This window comes from Magnolia sinica, chromosome 14, assembly GCF_029962835.1.
Source record: "Magnolia sinica isolate HGM2019 chromosome 14, MsV1, whole genome shotgun sequence".
Taxonomy (NCBI): Eukaryota; Viridiplantae; Streptophyta; class Magnoliopsida; order Magnoliales; family Magnoliaceae; genus Magnolia; species Magnolia sinica.
This window is the reverse complement of record NC_080586.1, coordinates 15,099,704-15,107,524: the sequence shown is the minus strand read 5'-3', so window position 1 is coordinate 15,107,524 and position 7,821 is coordinate 15,099,704.

Below are 7,821 nucleotides of genomic sequence, written 5' to 3'. Positions count from 1 at the left end.
CACTACAAGGCTCTATATGGATTTGCCTGTTGACTTCTTCCATGTGCTAAATTTGTAAAAAATTTATAAGAAAAAAAATGTTGGTCATAACCTTGGTTTTTAAACCCAGAAATTAGAATGTATCAGACAGTCGAACTGGATTGAGAGCAATGTAACAGCTATTCAGCAAATGCAAAGAACATTACCAGGAGCATTTTGTAACAGATTTGGTCGCCATCATCAGCTCTATTTTAGAACTTGGAGAACCTACAAACGAAGTGCTTGAAAGCCACAATGTATTACAAGATCAGTTACAGGCCTCTTAGATTTGTTCTCAGGTACCTGAATCACTGGATGTAAAATGCAGTGTATCTTCAACCATAAAAGTTGGGAGTATGAAACAAATCCATGAATTCATTAAATATTCAAACTTCAGCAGTCAACGGAACAAAGAAAGAGGGCATTCAGAAAGGAATGCATGTAGCCAACTTATACTTCTGTTGAGGAGACATCTGATACTTCAGAAAGGATTGCCTGCACCAGTAATGAAGGAGATCAGCTTGAGTGCTTGACTATGGATGAACCTCAAACGATACCAAAGATACCGCATTAAAGTTCATACATGTATTTACTTTTGTGGATTTTCTGTTAGTCTTTTTTTGGTAGGAAGTGAGGTAAAGGGAAGTATTTTAGCATGGGTGTGATGACAGTTCGAATTGTTGTTATGTCCAAGTATGATATAATGACTGTTTGAGATGCGTATCAATTTCATATTCCCTGCATATCAACTATCACACCCTGCAAGAGTACCCAAGATTTTCTCTTCATACGCCAGACAGTACGATCGAGAAATTGTTGATACAGAAAATTTTCAGCATTGCATTTGTAGGTGTATACACATTGTGATGAAAATTTCATTCAAAATCTAGCTTTGTCAATCTTAATTCTTGTCAGCATATTGCATTTGTAGGTGCATATACACAATCTTCTTGAGAACAAAACCCACATGCAGAACCTTGTGTTTCTTGACCAGGGGGAAGAGACGCTCTCCAAGTATCTGCTTTTGGTGGTGAGGAGGTGCAACCACAAGCATGCTAAACATTTCCGTCCCCTATGAGGCTCCTGCTCCAACAGAGTTAGAAGCTGGAGATGGAACTGCAGTTCCGTTGTTCATCTCTCGCTGCCTCCTACTGGGTACGTATTTAGTTTGTCCAGCCCACTGCCAAATATGAACCACATCAGATGGCAAATCAATGCACGTGTTTGTGCACGTACTCGTGCATTTGTTTATAATTTAATGCTTCATAAATTGCAACTCTATGATGGAAGCTATGTTTTTGAGGTTGCAGGAGTAAGTAATGGCATATGATCAATTTTAAACCACTTTGATTGCTATTTTCCTATAATTTTCTTAAAGATGATTTCTTGTCATAATTCTTATTTCCCACCTCATTCATGTGCAGTGGAATATGGAAGAACTTCGTAGGAAGTATTTGGAGATGGAGTCGAAGCTAAAGTTCGAACATGTTCTTTTTTTTATAATTCTTATGATAAGTTGAGGAAAGTGGAGTATTGTTTATTTAGAAATGTGAATGTGGGATGCATTGTATAATTTGATTGCTATTTGTAATAAATGCATCGTTTTTTTTTCCTAATTGCATTTTATGTACTATTCCTATCAGCATTAAGCTCAGATGAGTTATCAATTATAGCAGGTTCTTGCAATGGAAACAGGCACAGCTATTGTTTAAACTTAAAAAAAAAAAATTTAACAATAGCTACGGATTTTAGCCGTAGCCCTTGCTCTGAAAATCGTAGCAACTTCTAACATCATCAGCACATTGCTACGGATTTCATCCCACTTTTAGCTACTGATATTATTCGTAGCTTTAGGTACATTTCGCTGCAGAAATTATAGCTCTGCTTTTTTCGTAGCTAGTGATATCTATTGCTACAGATTTAATCTGTAAGGATAGGCACATTTCACTACAGAAATTTTAGCTACGGCTTTTGTATGTAACGATGTTCTATTACTACAAATATAATCCGTAGCAATTGATTTTTGACCTTTAGCTACCCAACCAATAGCGACGATTGTGCTATGGACTACATCCGTAGCAAAATATCTTTAGCTATGGATTTTGGCCATAGTTACCCCTTTTTAGTACTAGCTACGGCTAATAGCCGTAGCCTTAGATCTAAACACCGTAGCCATAACACCTAAGATTATTATTATTATTATTATTATTTAGCTACGGTTTATATTCGTAGCCTTTATCCCTTTTCTAGTAGTGATTCCTCTTGCTTTAACACCTAAGATTATTATTTTTTTGTTATTTCTTTTGAGAGTTTTAAACGAATGAAGATTGAAAACTAAAAATATAAACAAAATCCTATAATCTTCGCTAAAATAAACAACCATATCATATCCTTAAGTGTAAACTTATCATATAGTCTATCAATTGTATTACATTTTCAAGTGGATCCACTACACCAACTGTTAAACAACCATATCATTTCCTCAAGTGCAACCTCATCATACAGTCCATAAAGTGTTTCACATTCTCAAGTGGAACCACATCACACTATCACACAACCATATGATATGCATCCTTGAGTGTAACCTCATCATATAGTCCATCAATTGTATCATAATCCCAAGTGAAATCACATCACACTATCGTCTCAACCATATCATGTGCTCGAGTGCAACCTAATCACATAGTCCATCAACCATATCATATCCTCAAGTGTAACCACATCACATTATCATACAACCATATCATATCCTCAGGTGCAAACTAATCACACTGTCCATCAATCATATCACATTCTCAAGTGGATATATACCTCATCACACTATCATACTACCATACTACATCCTTAAGTACAACTCCATCACGTTGTCCATCAACTGTATCACATTCTCAAGTGGACACATCACACTTACATAACCACATATCATATCCTCAAGTGTAACCTCATCGCATAGTCCTTCAATTTCTTTTATTCTCAAGTGTAACTTTATTATATCGTTGCACTACAATATCATATTCTCAAGCGTAACATCATCACATAGTCCATTAATTATATCATATTTTCAAGTGTAACATGATCACACTGTCACACAACCATGGATTATCCAATGACATAACATAATTCATCAACCATATCACATTCCCAAGTGGACATCATTTATCACACTAGACATTCATATTATATTCTCAAGCGCAAATAGTCCATCAACTGTATCACATTCTTCAATCTGGAACCACTTCACACTGTCACACAATCATATCATATGCATATGTGCAATCTAATCACATGGTATATCAACTATATCATATTATCAAATGTAACCATATCATACTATCACACAACCATATCATATCCTCCAGTGCAACCTCATCACATAGTACGATAACCATATCATATCCTCAAGCACAACCTCATCATATAGTCTATCAACCATATCATATTCTCAGTTAGAACTACTTCACACTATCACACAACCACATTATATCCTTGAGGGTAACCTCATCACTTAGTCCATCAACTATATCACATTCTCAAGTATAACCCCATTATACTGGGACAATATTATATCAACACTTTAAATATAATCTTATCACATAGTCCATCAACCGTATCACTTCCACAGATACATGTACCTATTCTGATATAGATTGTACTCTCTTACATGGTGTCTGTCACTTCTTTCATTTATATTTGAAAACTTTTCAACCCTAAAAAAACACAAAAAAAGTTATTTATCTTACCTGCATTGGGACGCCATCTAATAATCCAGGTCATTCCAATGTACAAACACGTTAAATCGTACCTTTTTTTTTGTCAAGTGGGAGTACACCATCTATAAAAATCCAAAAATGTAAGGAAAAAATTGTACAAATATTCAGGTGAGCACTACAAACAAAAAGTTTCTCACCTATCATATAGCCCAGACATAGGCATATAAGAAATGACTCATCGTATCAAGTAGATATACTTCCCAATGCAAAAGCTACCTAACAAGTTCTATGGGTTTGATCATGAGGTATATGTTATATCCAAACCGTCCATCCATTTGGCGAGCTCGTCTTAAGGCTTGAGATGAAAAGTAAGACAGATCTAACTATCAAGTGGATCACATTGCAAAAAGCAGTGGGGGATTGAACGTCTACCATTGAAACCCTTTTTAGGGTCACAGAAGTTTTGGATTAATATGAAATTTGTTTTTCCTCTTCATTCAGGTCTTTGTGACCTCATGAGCAGATTGGATAGAGAGTGATGAGGTTACACTTGAGAATGAAAGAAATAGAAGGACTATGTGATGAGGTTACACTTGAGGATATAATATGTGGTTGATATGTGGTTGTGTGAGTGTGATGTGTCCACTTAGGAATGTGATATGGTTGATGGACAATGTGATGGAGTTGCACTTGAGGATGTGGTATGGTAGTGTGATAGTGTGATGAGGTATATATCCACTTGAGAATGTGATACGATTGATGGACAACGTGATGAGTTTGTACCTGAGGATATGATATGGTTGTATGATAATGTGATGTGGTTACACTTGAGGATATGATATGGTTGATGAACTATGTGATTAGGTTGCACTTGAGCGCATGACATGGTTGAGACGATAGTGTGATGTGATTCCACTTGAGAATATGATACAGTTAATGAACTATATTATGAGGTTGCACTTGAGGATGCATATGATATGGTTGTGTGATAGTGTGATGTGGTTCCGCTTGAGAATGTGAAACACTTTATAAACTGTGTGATGAGGTTGCACTTAAGGATATGATATGGTTGTTTAACAGTTGGTGTGGTGGATCCACTTGAGAATGTGATACGATTGATAGACTATATGATGAGGTTGCACTTGAGGATATGATGTGGTTGTGTGAGTGTGAAGTGATGTCACTTAGAAATGTGATGGTTGTTTATTTTGGTGAAGATTATAATTTATTTTTCTATTTCCAGTTTTCAATCTTCATTCATTTAAAACCCTCAAAAGAAATTACCTAAAAAAAATAGCAAATACTAAAATAATAATAATAATAATAATAATAATAATAATAATGTAAGAAGAAACATGCATATTTCTGTTGAATTGGCATAGTTCAATCTTTGTGGCGCCTTTGTGTGAGAGATTGAATAGGCAACGTCTGGTGTATTTGCCAATGTGATGCATTCAGTAGCCCAGCTCACTATTGCTTAACAAAAATTCAGGTTTCTTTCTTTGAACTTGCAAATTCCCTACTAATCTCAGAAAGACCATTTTTATTATTACAAAAAAAAGGGTCACTGCCAAGCATCAAAACCCTACTAATCTCAATACACAACTTAATTTTATGCCTCCAAATTCATTTCCCTGCCAATTTGCACCGGTTATATACTTGTATTCTTACTGTCCACTTCCTTTTATTTTCATTGTTTGGCACGTCTTGGATGCGGATAAAGGGGATAAACTAGAAAGCTCAGTTAGAAGAATTGCAACACGTGATATCGTACAATCCACTTGCAAATCAGATAATCTAATCATTACATTAACAGAGGGGCTGGGCCTGGGCTTGAAATCTAGATCAGACTAGTTCGTTGGCTCAATCCAATTATCAATTGGGCCACCCAACAAATTGTTAAGTGAGCCACATGATCAATTGGTTTAATCCAATTACAAAATTTTGAGTGGTACAATCTCATCACATAGTCCATCAACCGTATCATATTTTCAAGTGAAACCACTTCACATTGTCATACAACCGTATCATATCCTCAAGTAACATCATTATATAGTCCTTCAATTATATGACATTATTCAATTTGGAACCACTACACACTGCCACACAACCATATCATATCCTTTAGTACAACCTCATCATATAATCCATCAACCATATCATATCCTCAAGTGTAACCTCTTCATATAGTTCATCAACCGTATCACATTCTCAAGTGGAGCCACATCACTCTCACACAACCATATCATAAATCCTCAAGTACAATCTCATCATGTAGTCCATCACCCGTATCACATTCTCAAGTGGAGCCACCTCACATTGTCATACAATCATATCATATCCTCAAGTTTAACATCATCATTATATAGTCTTTCAATCATATGACATTATTCAATTTGAAAGCACTACACATTGCCACACAACCCTATCATATCCTTAAGTATAACCCCATCACATAATCCATCAACCATATCACACTATCACTCAACCATATCATATCCTCAAGTGTAACCTCTTCATATAGTTCACCAACCGTATCACATTCTCAAGTGGAGCCACATCACTCTCACACAACCATATCATAAATCCTCAAGTACAATCTCATCACCTAGTCCATCAACCGTATCACATTCTCAAGTGGAACCACTTCACATTGTCATACAATCATATCATATCCTCAAGTTTAACATCATCATTATATAGTCCTTCAATCATATGGCCTTATTCAATTTGGAAGCACTACACATTGCCACACAACCCTATCATATCCTTAAGTATAACCCTATCACATAATCCATCAACCATATCACACTATCACTCAACCATATCATATCCTCAAGTGTAACCTCTTCATATAGTTCACTAACCATATCACATTCTCAAGTGGAGCCAGATCACTCTCATGCAATCATATCATAAATCCTCAAGTACAATCCCATCACCCAGTCCATCAACCGTATCACATTCTCAAGTGGAACCACTTCACATTGTCATACAATCATATCATATCCTCAAGTTTAACATCATCATTATATAGTCTTTCAATCATATGGCCTTATTCAATTTGAAAGCACTACACATTGCCACACAACCCTATCATATCCTTAAGTATAACCTTATCACATAATCCATCAACCATATCACACTATCACTCAACCATATCATATCCTCAAGTGTAACCTCTTCATATAGTTCACAAACCGTATCACATTCTCAAGTGGAGCCAGATTACTCTCACGCAAGCATATCATAAATCCTCAAGTACAATCCCATCACCCAGTCCATCAATCGTATCACATTCTCAAGTGGAACCACTTCACATTGTCATACAATCATATCATATCCTCAAGTTTAACATCATCATTATATAGTCCTTCAATCATATGACATTATTCAATTTGGAACCACTACACACTTCCACATAACCATATCATATCCTTAAGTACAACCTCATCACATAATCCATCAACCACATCATATTCTTAAGTGTAACCATATCACACTATCACTCAACCACATCATATCCTCAAGTGCAACCTCTTCAACTGTAACCATCTCACACTATCAACTGTTTCACATTCTCAAGTGTAACCTCATTACATTACACACTCATGAAAATGTGTAATTTATATAATATTATCTTTTAAATTTTAAATTTGTAAAAAAAAAAAATGCAAGTTACAGTCAAATATCCTCAACATTGGCCTACACATATATAGACCTTTTACCGGCACTTCCACATACCTTTACCGGCTATTCCATAAATGCCTTTACTGGCATTTATAAAAGTGATGGTAAATCTTACCTATAGGGGTGTCCAGCACAACCGTCGATAAAAGTCTTTGATCGCCAGTAAAGCTTTTACCGACGACACTTTTTCCGGTGCTTGCCTGATCGCCGGAAAAGGCTTTACTCGCGGTTTTCTAGGCTTTTGCCGGTGGTTTTAACTGTCGATAAAGGCCAATTTTCTTGTCGTGACTCCTTTTACCGATTGCCTTAATAATTGGTGAATGATTTCTGAATTAGGCTAAAATTGAAATTTTGAATATGCTAAATGGATTTGAGTAGTACATAGAAACTTCTATTTTTCCAA